The sequence below is a fragment of the Miniopterus natalensis genome, chromosome 6 (assembly GCF_054644295.1).
Source record: "Miniopterus natalensis isolate mMinNat1 chromosome 6, mMinNat1.hap1, whole genome shotgun sequence".
Classification (NCBI taxonomy): domain Eukaryota; kingdom Metazoa; phylum Chordata; class Mammalia; order Chiroptera; family Miniopteridae; genus Miniopterus; species Miniopterus natalensis.
The window spans coordinates 80,630,877-80,647,845 of NC_142086.1; the positions used below are offsets into that span (position 1 = coordinate 80,630,877).

Sequence of the window (16,969 nt, forward strand, 5' to 3'; positions counted from 1 at the left end):
AAATTCAAATAAACCCATTCATAAATGCAATCACCACTCGATAATTTTGACTTGAACAAATATTAGAGCATGCCAAATTAGAGCATAATTGAGATTGTTTTAATCCCTTTTGTAACCCATTCTCCAGACTACAGCAAATTTTTATTCAGTTTTTCAACAGAGTGCAGAGATAGACTAGATGCTGAGAAGGACCTAAAAGAAGGGCATGAAAAGATACACACACCGTGGCAAAAGGGGGGGGGGATGGGTTTAGAACGTGGTAGTAGCCTGAGCAGGAGGAGGCACAGCTCTTATGCAGCCAGACAGTCCTCTGAGTGGTTCAGTACTAAGGCTAAAGCAGGCAACCGGACCATGAGAGAGTCTGGTGAAAGCCCACTGAGCCTCTAGAGCCCCCAAGGTTGGCTGGATAGGGTGGTGTTGGGCAAGGCCTCAAAGCTGCTCTTTCTTAAAAGACATCGAAGAGATTTCTACTTTTGGAAAAATGGGGTAGACATACTTTTCCCTATTCCTCCGGCTAACAACACTGGAAAAAAACCTGGAGATACACACACACACACACACACACACACACACACACACACACACAAAGAAGACTCTGTGAGGAGAAGAGAAGCAAGAAGATGAATTGGAGACTTCTGGACCCAGGGAAAGACACAGCAGTGAGTTCTCTAGAATTTTGGTTCTGGAGTCATGGAAATTTGAGCTTTGGAGTTTTACCTCACATACTGCAGACTACTTTCTGGAGAAACCAGCAACCTAGAAACACCAACGCACACCCCCCACAACCACCACTGCCACCTAAAAAAAGCTCCAAGTAAAGCCTGCTCCCATTATCTAAAAGGAGCATCCCAGCAAGACAGAAAACTTTTAGAAAATATCCAGTCTACTCTAGCGAAATATCACAGGAAAAAAGTGCCCATGGGAACCCTACTTCTAGCAAAGGCCAATTGGGGTACCTAGACTTGCACCCTTGCCGGGCTGTAATGAGGAACCTCAACCCTGCCTCCAGAATGGTATCAGAGAAGGCCCAGACCGAAGGAAAGATTTTAATTATGCCAACAGAAGATGAGTCTGAACTTCCAGGGAATGTCCACCAAAGCCTTGACTGAAATCAGAGGCGGGCTAAGAGGAAGAGATGCAGGAGCAAAAAAGCATCTGCCACAACTCAGTGCCCAAAGCAGCTGCCCAGTTCATGTCATGTCCTTTTCAGTTCCCACAACAAACTTGTACTTGGCAGCCTAAGAGTAGAGTTCTGTCTTTCTGCTCTCCCCTGCAAGCATTTCCTCTCCAACATGCCTCCTCCCCCACATTCAATCTTCAGCAAATCAATTAACCTACTTATTGAAGTAAATTGTTCGTGATTGAGGTTGAAAGATGAATGATATCTGTCATTGCCCTCATGAAGAGCATGATTCACCGATAGAAACAGACATGATGACAATGAAAGAAGACAATGAAAGAAGAAACATGTACACAAAATGCTAGAAGAGGGCAGAGATGGGGCCCTTAGCCCAGACTGGGGAGTGGACCTCTGCTCAGTGATGTCCCCCTGAAGGGGGCATTCGAGGTACATGGAGGGCCTTTAAAATTACATAAGGAAAACCAGCAAGCTCTGTACTTATTTTCCTTATTGGTTCCTATCCAACATTTACAACCAATGATAGTACCTTAAGCTTTTCCTTCGTAACAATTTTTTATGTATAAGAACTTTTCACATCCCACGAAGACAGGCTATTTCTGTCTTTGTTACTTCTCTACCCTTAGTACAAACCTATTGAGACTCTCAATATCTGGTGAGTGATTTAAAGAATGAATGAATGAGTGATATTAAAGATCCCTTTAAATTCTATAATCACAAGATTTGGAGCATTACATAGTAGATAAGACAGAGACTCATCAATTAAGGGCAAATAAGGAACCCTAGAGGTCTAATACTGCATCTGTAAGACATTTGTTTATTTACCTTCCTTGAGACAGTAGGTAATTTATGTTCCTGGAAAAGTTTATTTTCATAATCTAGACAGTATAAATTTTAAATGGTTTGCTGAAATTATTTGGAAATTTATGAATACTAAGGCTTTTTTATCACAAACTTCATCCCTATATAGGGATAGTGAGGACCATGGGGGTCCAGTGCTCTTCTCCAAGTTATTAGCTTCTTCTCTAATACATGTCCGGGGCTCCTAGCACCTACAAGTGTTTAGTGGGGTGGGTGGTGGGTATGTCCATCCAATCAGCAAGCACTCTAGGAGCACTGCTCATGGAGTTGGCTGTTAATTGAACCTGTCCTTGGCAAGTAGGTCAACACCATAGAAGCTTGTCTATGTTCCCAATCCAACAACAATCATGTGTAATAAGATTAGGTGTTTTATTTTCATTTTTAATTTTGTATACTTTGATAAAGTTTCATTTTTATGTGTGAATTACTATTTAATTTGAAGACCAACTAATACATGATAAACTTATCCGAAGAAATAATCCTTGGACAATTTTTAAATCATTTTTGTAGAGCTGGTGATGGATGGGTTCAGGTATATCTATAATTGCTAGGCCTGAGTTTAGTTATGACTTATAGCAGAAAGTGGCAAAATAGCATACAAGTTTAAGAAAGAAGTCTATTTTCATGGAGCAAATTAAAGCTAACCAATCCATCTAGAATAGCCAATTTGAAAATTTCATTATTTCCACAAACATTTATGGAGTATTTACTATGGGCCAAACATTTGCTGAATGTTAATCCCAAATATCAAGGGATTTGCAATTAAACTTGCTATTTATATTAAATTACATTGGAAAAGATTTCAAAGCCTGAAAACACATGCTAGGTCTATAAATATGCTTGGATTGATAATCACTCAGTCAGTATGAAACAAATTTTTTATTCAAGAGTTGAACCAGGAAGGAAGAAAAGTTTATTAATATTATACATATCTGTGGTCATCAGAAATGAGGACAGTTTCATGCCCTTATAGCTAACATTTTAAAATTATAAAAAGATTCCTTTGGGGGAAAGTGATTTTTCCTGTATGAAAACAAAAGCATAAATAGATATTTCACTATGAAGAGAATAGTTTCAAATTTTAAATATATTTATCTTAGCACTTTCCCTTTGGTCACTCTATTTATCATTATTTTATGGCAAAATGTTTGACTATATTTAATTTACACTACTTTAAAATTTTTTAGAGGATTACTCTGGTCTAATTCATTAATCTAATATCATTACAAATAATTATATTAATATTACTGAATCATTTTTAGCTATGGTGTGATCATCTTGACAACTAGATGAAGGAAAACACCAGTCAAATCTAAGTAATAAATTGAGTTAAAAGTCATAAGTTGCTTATTCGTAACTCTTGAAAGTCTTTTTAAATTTTTTATAAGAAAAAGGAATACATCTTTGAAAGTACAGAACCTATTTATGTACCTTAGGAAATAAAAACATAGCCATAGAATTTTTCAATTAGTGGGAAATATCCTATCCCACCAATCCCTTTCTCCTTAGTATTTCCTTACACTTCACATTATTTCTACTTTGCATTATTTTAAGCAAAGCTTATGTTTTACGTATAGATATGCACTTTGTATTTACCAAACATTTTATTTCCCCTTCCCTCAGCCACCTCTCTTCTCCCCTTCTCCTGGCCTTTTTCCCTCCCTCCTCCCCTTTCATTCATTCTCACACACCCACATACTACACACAACCTTCTCGAGTCCTATAGTCACTGACCCATGAAACATTTGTTCTTTCTCACTTCCCTTTTTCACTTTTTAGAAAAGAAATATGATGGCATCTGTTTCTACGTAAGAGAGTCAATGGAAATTTGAAGTAAATTTTTGGATGACTGTCCATAGTATACATTTTTTTAAGTGTTAAGAAAATTGAAGGCCATGTCAATTTTATACTCTGACTCGACTTTTGCCTTCATTATACTCAAACAAAGGGACACACAAATAACAAGCAGCATGTGTAGCCTTTCTCCTCAGTAATACTGAACACACACTTTATTGTGGAGCTCTCAGAGAAGAAAAGGGGTATGCTCCAGTTGTTGACTCAAAATCAAATTCTTTTCTTTTTTTTCCCCAGAAATTTGTTTCATATTTGTTCCTAAAGCAATAGAGTTCCTTATGCCCAAATGATGTGTAGTGGGGGACATGTAATTGCCAGGAAGGACTAAAATTTTTTTCGAAATTTTGTGGGTTCTCCCATTTCTATTTAGAATGTCACTGAAGTGACAAGACTTCAAAAAAGGAAATTCCCTTCTGATCATAAGTTATATGGGGTCAGAGAAGCCTAGAAGATAGGCATGGCCTGAGGACATGCCCTAGGAGGTTACCAGTTACAGCAGCATTAAATTTCCTCCCTATGTAGAAAATATCGTTTAGGATGGATAAGTCCTTAGGGGAATAACTTGGACTGTATGTGTCATATGAAAACGCCATTCAAACGTAACACTAAAAGGGAGAGAGAAGGGAGACAGAATATAGAGAAAAGTACAACTGGAATTAAATTCTCTTCTGGAAAACAATGGACCTATCTATAAGCCCACTTCTTCTGTAATTATTTATCCCATGGATTAAAAGGGACAACCCCAGGCGATGCATTAAAGTTGGGAAAAATATTAAAACAGGGTTATGCCTATGTTCTTTTGTCTCCCACCTTCAAAATCTCAGCTACCACCGAAACATATACCACTGAAGCACTAAGCAGAGCCTTAGCAGTAGTCCCCGTACCCACACAACTGGAACTCACAGGGGTCATCTTGCCCTTATCCAGAGCTTGAGCTATTTACAAATAGGTTTCAGGCTTTCCAAGTTCTACCTCTTAGTCTTGAATTTCTTGCGGTTTCGAGTAGAAGCAACAAAAGAAATATGATGGGTTCAAGGGCCAGAAGTACATTTTCCCAATACTGCAATCTCCAGAGCATAAAACTCACATCTTGTAATTCTTGCGAATGGTTCGTGTTTTGGAATAGGGCTTGGGCAAGGATAAGTGAGAAGAACTTACCAAGAGTAAGGGCTGTAACTTCATCACATGCTTTACCTGTGTCGCCAGTCGGTAGAACTTTACCACGTAGATGTATTTAACACATAGCTGTTTGATAAAGAAGCCAAAGACCTTATATGCATATATGCGTTGCCCATGGACACAGACAATAGGGTGGTGAAGGCCTGGGGCAGGGCCAGAACCAAGCAGAGGGGAGCAATGTGGGGGGAAGGGGGACATCTATGATACTCTCAACAAGATAAAATTTATTAATTAATTTAAAAGAAGTGACTAAATGAAAGCACAGAAGCAAAACATCAAATAATGCTGATATCTAGGACCAGAAATATACCATCTTGGAGACATATTTCTTTGGGGTAAATAAAATAAAATCCTGATGCTGTCCGATGGTCTCAGTTGTAATTCACCCACATTTGGCCCTTGTCTTTCAACTGGCAAAATTACTGCAAGAATTTATTAGTTTGGGGTTTTTTCCCCTCTTTTTCTGAATTCAAATTTTTCACATTATTAAATAATGTCTTGTTTGTTCTGATCAAAATTCCCCTTTGAATTGTAATAGAAAAATTGAGGTGCTAAAATAAAAGTAATTTACAGGGGCACTGCAGTGACTCAGCTGCTGAAAAGAATTCAAATTGAGCTTTCAGTATTCCTACATACAGGCCCCAATAGTATCATAATTATGTGGCCACCACCCAGAGGCCTTCCAAGTGACCCTGTCCAGAATAGAATTTTAGTCATTTCTCAACCAGACAGTACATGAACGAGTCTACGTACTTTCTAAGAGTAACCCAGTATATAAGTAGGAATAAAGGAAATGGTATTTTTGTTCAACTCAGTGAAAATTTGCTTTTTTTATGGTGAGGCTTTGAATCAAAAAGGTTGTTTTCTTATTTTTTAATTGTATCTACAATTTATTTGAGATTTAGTTTATGTCTTTTCAAATAGAAAACATGAAAGTTTAGGAAAGCTTTGCTCAATACCACACAAATTATTTCTTCAACATAGAATTTTCCACTCATAGATTTTTTTTTTCTAATTAACTGCACAAATCAGATTGTTGTGGATTATAATGAAAGTAATTATAGTCAGAATTAATTGCATTCTTCAAACTGTGAGTCATAAAATGTTTGCTAAACATCCCATTTTAATGTTCCAGAAAAAAAAATTTCTACTCATTTCTTAACCAGGGTTATGGGGAAACATATTAATCAGATTAAGTTTCAGTGTCAAATAATTAACAGAACAAAAAAGGAGGAAAAAACATTTGTTTAGTATGTTTGTTTTATATGACCCTTAATCCTTAATACACTTAAATCTCATATTCTAATTGTCTCTCAATATTATTAAATAAACTTGACAATAAACACAAATCCCCAAATAAGTATTACATCACTTTAGGGTTTAAAACTATTTCCACTCTGATGTTTACCTATGTTTCATTTTTCATCTACAACACTGACATTTTCAAAAAGTGAGCATGGTAATGAATTATCAAGAATTTAAGTTTCACACAAGAAATAGCAATCTGAGTGCTATCCTCAAAGTGCACATAAGCTACTAGAGAAAAGATTTTTCACACAGTTGAAGACAGATACTAACCTGGATGGTATAATCTAAGAGAAACAGAGAAAGGGGAGAGGTCTTTATCGGTTAGAAAACTAAAACCTGAGGAAGGGATGAAAGTTGAGCTTACCTGCTGATGAATGAGAAGAGAGCAGGGTTCTCTGTAGAACTTAGAGCTGTTTCCCACCTTATCCCTTTTGGGAGTTCTCACCTCCCTTTGTTTACTTGACTATATAGTCAGCCCTGGATCACTTTCAACCTACTTGGGTTTTCCTTCTTTTTTACCTTTGACAGACTCCTCTTCATCTGCCCATCCTGCAAATGCTGGAGCTTCATCTGCCCATCCTGCAAATGCTGGAGCTTCATCTGCCCATCCTGAAAATGCTGGAGCTTCATCTGCCCATCCTGAAAATGCTGGAGCTTCATCTGCCCATCCTGAAAATGCTGGAGCTTCATCTGCCCATCCTGAAAATGCTGGAGCTTCATCTGCCCATCCTAAAAATGCTGGAGCTTCATCTGCCCATCCTGAAAATGCTGGAGCTTCATCTGCCCATCCTGAAAATGCTGGAGCTTCATCTACACATCCTTGCCTGACCTCACACTGTCACTAAAAGATTTCACCCTCTCCAATGAACTGAATTGCCACCTTTATGCCAGTGAGTTCCAGGAGCATGTCTTTAGTTTAGACCTCTCTGCTCATCTCCAAATCCATTTGTACAGCTCTAATTCTCCCCCCCCCGAGTGTCCTGTAGGGGGTACCCTATTATTTTCCCAGTGACCTGCTTCTCCTGTGGAGCCACTCCTTCGATGAAACAGTCATCCAAGACAAAAGACTAGCAATCATCTTCAAGATATTTTTCTTTTTTATTCATCTCCTATTTACATTCAATCCAATCACTAAATTTAGTAAATTCAACTCCCAAACATCCCTGAAATCTTCTCTTCACCTTCATCCACATTATCACTATCATACTTGGGGACTCACCTTCTCTTGCACAAATTACTTGTTAGCAAAATCTGGTTTCTCTGCCTCTAATCTTGAGCACTTCAAGCCCAACCTACATTCAGCCTCCAAAGTGATATTCTTAGCATTCAAATCCAGTCATGTTACCCTTATTCATGAAATCTTCAAGGTCTTCCTATTGATATGGATAAAGTCCAGTCCTTTAAGGGTGCTATACAATGGTTCCATATGAGGTCCCTACCCACTTCTGTACTCCTATCCAAGATGATGCCTCAATTTTCCACTCTTGTCCCAACTTCACAAAAATAATGTCATTTCTGGTATGCACACATGCCCTCCCCAATGCCCTAAATATGGTATTTTCCCATCACTATTGACTAACTCTTACTCATCCAGCACAATCACCTTCTCCAGGATGCCACGACTCATCCCATCAGTCAAGTTTAGGTGCTCCCCCATATTCTCTTAGTGTCTATACTTTCCTCCACCATAACCTGCTTGATTTCTTAGTGTCTATACTTTCCTCCACCATCACCTGCTTGATTGATTACTAATAAGTTTACCAATATGACTAGAATTTTCTGTCCCTCAAAGACAAAAAAAAAAAAAAAAAAAGGTACTTTGAAGCAGAAAACTATATTCTTTAAGAATACCAAATTGGGAATGAAATAAACTTAGATTTGAATCTTGAAACTTCCACTTACTTAATAATTTTGTGTGTGGAGGGGGGCTGTCAGGTTCACCTTTTCAAACTCCAAACTCTGTATTTGTAAAATATATTCAATAATATCTTCTTTTTAGGGTTTTTTAAAAATTAAAATAAAATAGTACATAGTGAGGCTTGGATATAGTGCCTGAAATATGATAAAATGACATCATTTTATTCATTTTGACCCAAATGGTAACTGGCACATAGTAGATATTTAAAGGGTATAGACATTCGTTACTAGTGCCCCTTATTGATAGCAGTGCTTAAGGAAGACTTGAAGAAATGGCGAGTAATCAGAGAACCAGTGGGGCCTTCGGGATATGAATAAACTTTATTGATTCTACAATGTCTGAGTGACTGCAGCCTTTGGTGAGAGGTTATGCAAAGTCTCAAGTTCGGCTTAGGGAATATACATTCATGAAGGTTTGTGCTTTTATCCCATAATAATCAGTTCCATCCTAGCTCAGTCTCTCTCTAATCAACAGAAAAAAACCTACATCCAGTAATGTGCGTTATATGCAGCACATTACTTGTCTGGGATAAGAAACATAATCCCTTAAAAACAATCTTTTCTCCAATTAAGAGATATTGTTCTTGAGGTTCCAAACCAGAGACACTGTCTTCTTATAGACTCTTGATATGATCTCTACACTCATCATTTACCCTCAGAAGAGTTCCAAAATGGCTCTGTACCCTATTGACATCTGGTACCAAGGATAACACATGAAAAAGATGGAGATACCTGCTGTGGAAGTGAACAAACATCACTATAGGAAATGTAGGTCTACCCCAAATTTCCTTATCCATAGGCGAGGAAAAGCAAGATATTACAGAGCTTTGAAAATTGCTGCTCAGAAACAAAGGAAGATGATCCTTCTGATTTCAGATCTTTACCCTTTAAGTTCAGCTCCATCTTTGCTTAATAATTCTCTCTGCAGGCCTATGAAAAGGTTTGCAAAGTAAACAAAATAAATGCACTTGTAGTATTCTCTAACATGATTTCTATGCCTTAGAAAAAATTCTAGAAAACACTTGTTCCGAGGGACAAAACCTTTTCATAACGAATGATACTTAACTAAGGCCTAGGCCAACTGATTTTATAGCTGTACAAGGAAGTTTTCAAGTGTGGCCAGAGGTGATCTCTTTGGTTGTCCATAAACAACAGGAGCTCAGACTAATCCCTTCTGAAAGGAAAAGGGAAAATCCAACTGAACAACTTACAAGAGACTCTGGGTTGCAAATGAATAATGTTTGTTTGTGCATTTGTGTTGACTAAGATAAAACCCATCCAAAAATATGCATTTCCTACTAGAGTGGTAGTTAGGGTCCAGAAATTAGAGCCTTGTCTTTGATTTTCTAAGACAATGATTTTTTAACTTTATCCAATGAACAGGGGAAACTATTGAATATTTTGAGAAGAGTAACAATACAATGAGATTTTAAATTAAAAAATCCAACCTGGCTACCATGTGGAAAGGAAATTAGAAAGCAGTCAAAAAGGACACAGATCCAATTCCATGATCTAGGTGAGAAATGATGGCAGCCTTGGGTTAACTAGAGTAGAACTGATAAATCTTGATAGTGGGATGGATGTGAAGAATAAAGGAGAGGGGTAAAGAATAACTCATATGCTTCTGGCTTTGTAAGAGACAAGTTTGAACTCTGTCATGGAGACTCAGTGAATGCTAGCTATAATTTAATAATTCCTACTCTCCTAACGAGAGGGCCTCCCTGAACATAGGTGTCCTCATAAATGAGGGATCAGAGTACCCACCTTGGAGAGTTGTTGTGAAGATCCATTGCAAAGCCCTCAACAGCGTGCCTGGTAAAGAAGAGAGACTCAGTAAACATCAGGCACTTTCCTTTCCTTCTTAGCCTTCATGTCTGTTTCCTTATGCTGCCTCTTTAAGAAAAAGGTCTGTATTTATTTCATCATTGCTTCTCCAGTCTGGTACATTGGTAGGTGCTCAATAAATGCTTGTGGAATCAGTGAGTGGTCTGATGTTACTGGGATGGGGTGTAACCACTTATTCATTTATATTTTCCTTTAATAAATTATTCTTAAAAGCACTCTGGCAGGACTTGCAAGTGGTAGAGCTGTTGACTTTGTAGTGGGTGGTTTAGTGGAGAGTCAGGTTTGAGTTTGGGGATTTGAGGGAAGAGCCTGTGAAGCTGAAGGAAATGTGGGAGCATCACAAATAAAACCAACCAGGCAAAATGTACCACAGACATTTCTGACATAAAAGTACACCATATTTTTAAGTTCATTACTGTGTATAATTTTCCATTACTGAGGATAAGTTTGACAAGTGTTCATGAGATGGGATATATCCTCATTAAAGAAAAAAATAGAAAACACATTCACACTGAGCCACAGAAAATCTAGTTTACATGAAAATATTTTACCCCTGCCAATGAATACACTAAAGACCTAATCTGTTTGCAAAAGTAAAACTGACTGGCAACATGCCATTTCTTGAAAATACCTGATGTATTAGTCAGGGTTCTCCAGAGAAATAAAACAAATAGGGTATATAAACATAGAGAAAGAGTTTTTGTTTTGTTTTTTAAGGAAATGGCTCACATGATTATGAAGGCTGGCAAGATTCAAGATCTTCAGTTGGCAAGCAAGAGACCCAGTCAGAATGCTGGCAGGCTTGAGACACAGGAAAAGCTGATGTTTCAGTTAGAGTCTGAAAGCAAGAAAAAATTGATGCCTCAGCTCAAAAGCAGTCAGGCAGAAGGAGTTCCCTCTTGTGCCAGTGGATCAGCCTATTGTTTTATCCAGGCCTTCAACTGATTGGATGAGGCCCATCCACCTAGGGGAGGGCAATCTGCTGTACTCTGCCTACCAATTCAAATGTTAATAGACACACCCAGAATAATGCTTGACCAAGTGTCTGGGCTCTCCATGGCCCAGTTAAGTTGGCACATAAAATTAACTACCACACCTGATAAGGTGCAATATGCCATCACAAGGGAGATTTCTGTCAGAAGTTAATATGTCAAGAAAGCATTTCTTCAGCCGACTTGCTCTCTCTTTCCTCTCTGCTCTGCTTCTTCTCAGTACATGAGTTCCTTTTCTCTTTATGCAAACTTGGGGGGAAACACTTTGGGATGGAAACTAACTTTTATGGTGTATCACTTTACACCATGCATTTAACCAGGTACTCTTTCGCACTGTCCCCACAAGGAGTAGGAAGGCCAGGAGGACTCATCAAAGTGGTAACAGCCCTGGGAGAGCCATTGCAGCACAAAATCTGTTGCTCTGCCTTGTCTCTATAAAAACTCAATCTTGACAGTGCCCCAACTTAGTCAAACTTGGGAATTATAGCTCACACAAACTAGATGGAGGAGATTTCTATACAAACCAGGGGGAAAATTCATTAATTGCAATGAGAGATACAACTGCCAAGGGATCCTCTAGCCAATTCCTTCCTTCCTTGTAAAGTTATATCAGAAGTGAAATTACAATCAAAATATCATTTAGTGAATATGAATTCAGAGTACGTAGGGGTTGATTCAAATAAGATGTTCCATGGCATCAAGCAAGGAATAACTAATGCTATAATTTCAACAATCAGCACCAAAGAGCCAACTCTCTTGGGAACAAATTTCTCTAGAATTCTCTGCCAAAGTGTACTTCATGGATTCTTTCTTTTCTTCTCTCATTTGCCAGGCTGACCAACTCCCTTTCTGTTTAACACATTATTTCTTTTAAAAATATTTAACAGGTTACAAGTCAAATCTTATAGGTTTATAAGCTATTCTGTTTCAGTAAGATTATTTCCATATTTCTGCTATTAACTGCCTTCATTTTTCAAAGAGAATCTCACTGTTTGACTTTATTTTCATTAATAACCATTTAATCTTTATAGCAATTCCTCTCTGGTAATCTATTGCTGATTCTCACAAAATGTAGTGGCTTAAAACAAGAACAATTTTATTAATATTCCCAGCACATTCCCAATGTCATTTTCAGCTCAAGTTTTTGGTATAACTGACATCGGATGTGGCTCCCCTGACAATTTTTGGAAGGAGTAACTTTTATATTTCCTATTAAATAGCTTTCACAAATGTACTGCCCTTTAGACATTTTTTACTCCTTACCACTTATACAATCATATCCCTCCTATGTTCCAACCTCTCAGAAATCCAAAGAGTGATTGACTAACTCATATGTTAGACTAACCCATCTGAAGGTATTAATGCAGGTTAAAACCAGAAGGTGATGTCTTCTCCTAGATAAGATCATTCTTCAATGCCTTAAGCTAAAGGAGTCAGTACCTTTGAAATTCAAGCCGCAAACAGTGTAGATAGAAAGAAAAGAAGAAAAAAAATCGAGCCTGGGAAGGGGACATTTGAAGGTAAAGAATTAATTTACTTATAGGAAAACACATACTGACCCACTAGACAATTCTTTGGTAGAAACTGCCATTTGGTGACAGCCCAGGAAAGTAAATATAAACTTAATAAAAAGATATTTTAAGTCACTTTCTAAAGGGTTTATAATCTCTGGCAAAATTCCCATTCTAACAAGTAATATTAATAAAGAATCACAAGGCATTGGACCTCATGCCTCGTGAGACTAAGCATGACTTACTATAAGGATCTCATAAGAAAAACTCATTAGATTCCTGATACTTCATGGTTACCAAAATGTTGAGACCTCAGAAGACATTTTACTCTTGTGGTTTTCCACAGAAAACCATGAGGTACAGAAATTGTTTTTGAGCTACTATGTTCATTTACTCAACAAATATTTGTTGAGCGTTGCTATGTGACAGAAACTGACAAAGGTATAAGCAACACAGCAAAGAAATCATGTGAGAACTTTCCACATTTCCCTCCCTCCTTCCCTCTCCTTCCCTCCTCCCTTCCTTCTATCCTTCCTTCCTTCCTTTATTTTCCTTCCAAATCTTTAGCTACCATCATCTTTCTACCATAGTTTATTTAAAGGAAGAAATTCTAGAGGCATAAGGCTGGACTTTACAAGGAAAAACAGTTTTTGGACAGACGTTGATTCCAGAAGAAATATTCCTATGTAAAGCACAATTCCAATAGTCACTGTTAATCCCCAGAGTAACTCTCTGAGAGCAATTTTTTTTTTTCTCACAACTACATTGTTTTTCCTTAAGAAACAGTTTTCACAATATTTTCAGAAATACCTTGAAATATTTGAAATACAATCCTGAAATATTTGAAATGAAATACAATCCTGAAATCATTTGTGAATCATCACACCCCACCTTACTTTTCCTCTCCCTTCTGAACTGCCGGCCAATGAAGCAGTTTCATTTTCACTTTTTCAAAATGATAGTATAAAAAAACAGAAGTGAAAGTATGAATCATAGTAAAATCAGGCATACATAGTGAGATATCCATTTATAACTCAGAAAACCACGGGGTATTTCCAAGCTGATGTCATTCATAGAAAGAATCCCATGTGTTGCAGAAGAATATGAAAAATTTCGTGGGCCAGCTGGGGGATTTGGAATACACGTGGGACATTCCCAGCTAATCATTTTTATTTAAAAAATTTTTATTACACAGATTGATCTATATTTCAAATGTTTAATTTGATACTGACCTCAGAAATTACACACTGGGTTCTGGGTTATACTCTTCTGTTCTGATAACTGAGATGATGTACACTGAGATTTTACATTAGAAAGTATAATACCGAACAGCCCAAGTGCCCATCAGTAGGTGAGTGGATAAAAAAGCTGTGGGACATTCACACCATGGAATACTACGCAGCTGTAAAGAAGAAGGACCGCGTACCCTTTGGGTCAGTATGGAAGGACCTGGAGAATATTATGCTAAGCAAAATAAGGCAGTCAGAGAAAGACAAACATCACATGATCTCACTCATATGTGGAATCTAAAGAACTGAATAAACTGATGAGCAGAAATGATTTAGTGACATGGAAGCATGGATCAGACTGACGAATCTCAGAGGGAAGGAGTGGGGTGGGTGGGTGGGTGGGTGGGTGGGGTAGAGGATAACGAAAGTATTTATACGCATATATGCACAAGCCAAGGACATGGACAATGGTGTGGTGAGGGGCTGAGGAGGGGGGTGGAAGGGGTGGGACGGGTCAGTGGGGAAAAAAGGGGACATTGGTAATATTTTGAATAATAAAAAAATAAATAAAATAAATAAAAATAAAAATTTTTAAAAAGTACAATACCTATACAAGTGGTTTATATAACTCAATGTTTTCTTATTTTTTTAAAAGCTATATAAATACAAAAATTACCATGAAATTCTGTGTAGTTGTTTTTCTTATGGAAAATAAATTTTAAAAGAAAAAATAATAATATCTGCTTAAATTATTGAAGTTGATTCTATTTTATTCTTATGGGGGGAGAGAAATAAATATAACCTTATTTTTTCCAACTAAACAACTAAAAGAGGATCTTTCTCTTCTCTTCACTAGGTTCAGCTTTTTTTAAAATTTATCTTGATTGTTGAAAGTTTTACAGATTTCCCCTTCACTCTCCGCCCCCCCCCCCCCCCAGGCTTTCACCTTGGGTCCATGGGTTATGAGGTTCAGTTTTTTCAAGAACTTAAAGAAGCTGATAGTATAGGTTCAATATACTATGTTTAACATATACTATATATGTTAAATATGTTGAATAAATTAATGATATTACACAGATTAAAGATTACCCAGTAAATACTTTCTTCTTGATTGTCTCCATTTGCTCGGAAAATGCTTTGGCTGTATTAGTTCTGCCGTCTTTGCTGCTACATTTGCTGGTTGGTATTGATCTGGGAGGCCAGGCCGGTTGTATCATTTTTCAATCAGTTAATTTCCCTAGTTCCCCATTAGCCCATGTCCTCAATATGGGTCACTCCTCAGTGGTCACCCCACTCACTGCTCCAGGTAACACCACTGGTTTTCTCTTTGGTTTCTGAGCCTTCTCATGAGCCCAGTGGCTTACGCACAATGTCTAATCCTGATGCCTGCTGTGAACTGCTTCGCTATCCTGAATCTTTCAGTGGGGCTGCAGGGGAATTCTGCCAATAGGGTGGTCTGACCCCATGTAATTGGGCAACAAACTTTTAAATGTATCGGAAAATTAAATTTCTCCTCACTCGATACACAAAAAGGATGCCCACATGGATTAAAGACATAAAGGCTCAAACCATCCCTTAAAAGTTTTAGAAAAAAATGTAAGAGATTATTTCATAACATTAAAGTAAGAAAAGATCTCTTAACATATACCTCTTAAAAAGGTTCATCAGTTGTAGTGATGAACCTTTCTGGGGGGGCTGATTATAATGGAAGAGGCTATGCCTGTGTGGAAGTAGAGGGTATGTGGGAAATCTGGGTACCTTCTGCTCAGTTTTTCTATGAACCTGAAACTGCTGCAAAAAAGTAAAGTCTATTAAGAAAAAAAACCATTGAGTACAAACTAAAAGCTGAATACATTTCATGACATTAACATTTTAGATTCTTATACATTGAACACCATAAAGTTAAAAGGTAAGCTAGAAACATAGGAAATATTTACAAGACATTTGAGAAATAACTGCAATCTAGAATATGTAAAAAGTTCCTGTAGGTAAGAAAAAGACAAATTCCAGTAAAGAAATAAATATAAAGCTTCAGTTCACAGAAGAGAAGCTCTGTGTAACCAATAAAAATATGGGGGGGGGGGGAGCTATAACTGGCTAGTAATAGAAACATGCAAATTAAAACAAGATACCCTTTTATGTCTGTCTGACTGGAAAAAATTCAAAAACCTGACAATGACAAGTGTGGTGAGGAAGTAGGGGAAATAGACACTTTCAGATTCTTAATGTTAATTACATGATGAACTTTAGTTGATGAACACTAAAGTTTTACTATAGGGAATGTAGTTTACATTTGAGAAGAAAAGTATAAGAGGTTGAAGGAGCAAATCAGTATAATTTGAGAGCATTTTGGCAATACCCAGCAAAATTTGAAGCTTAACTCCCACAGTAAGCCAACTTCTAAAGTATAAATCCCAGAAAAACTCTTGCACAGGGATACAAGAATTATTTTTTATATATAATTCCAAAATGCCTGTCATTGGGTAAATGGATCCTCTTAGTTTCAATCGTGTCTGTACCAAGCATGCATTTCCTCTCCCTTCTTTATGTAGTTAAAAATTGGGCAATGATCCTATCTTTTTGCTCCCACACACTCTTCCCTTCCTCCCTACACCCCCTTATTCCCATGGGAATCTCTCTTTAGCTTGGAAAAGTCGCCTCCTATCATGTCTCTGGCCAAGATACCTGGTCGATGCCCACGAATCTTCCTTCCTCCTGCCTTTTCTGGAAATCTTGCCTGACTTCTGCAGACTTGGGTTACTGGTCATTAACAGCGGGAAACATCCTACCACGCTTCCTCAGAGCCAACTGTCTGCTCGAGTGAGGAGGAACAGAGGGAGGAAAAAACACAGAGTAATAACTTCAAATATTATCCTGCGAGTTCTTCCCCTAGCAAGTCCTTGGGCAGTGTCACCCACCTGCAAACTGGTGCCTCGGTCTGGGGGTGGGCTGAGGAGGGGACCATGAATAGCTGGTGAATTTCTTGGCTCGTCTGCAAGTTCGGACTCGTCTCGATAGGAGCGACACCCTCCCCCATCAATCACCTCCTGCTGCCTTCATTCTTACCGCCCTAGGAAGGTGAGCTTGGCATAGGTGTGTAACCAATAAAAATATGGGGGGGGCTATAACTGGCTA

At 37.9% G+C, this 16,969-nt stretch overlaps 1 long non-coding RNA gene across 1 annotated transcript; it reads right to left on the minus strand.

Annotated features, from left to right (window-relative positions):
* Positions 1-9,917: 9,917 nt before the first annotated feature.
* On the minus strand, positions 9,918-16,561 carry LOC107525468 (uncharacterized). Its single transcript, XR_001602057.2, has 3 exons — positions 16,520-16,561; positions 10,832-10,940; positions 9,918-10,069 (listed from the first exon to the last, which is right to left on the minus strand). It is a non-coding gene; the product is annotated as an uncharacterized LOC107525468 (long non-coding RNA).
* Positions 16,562-16,969: the final 408 nt, after the last annotated feature.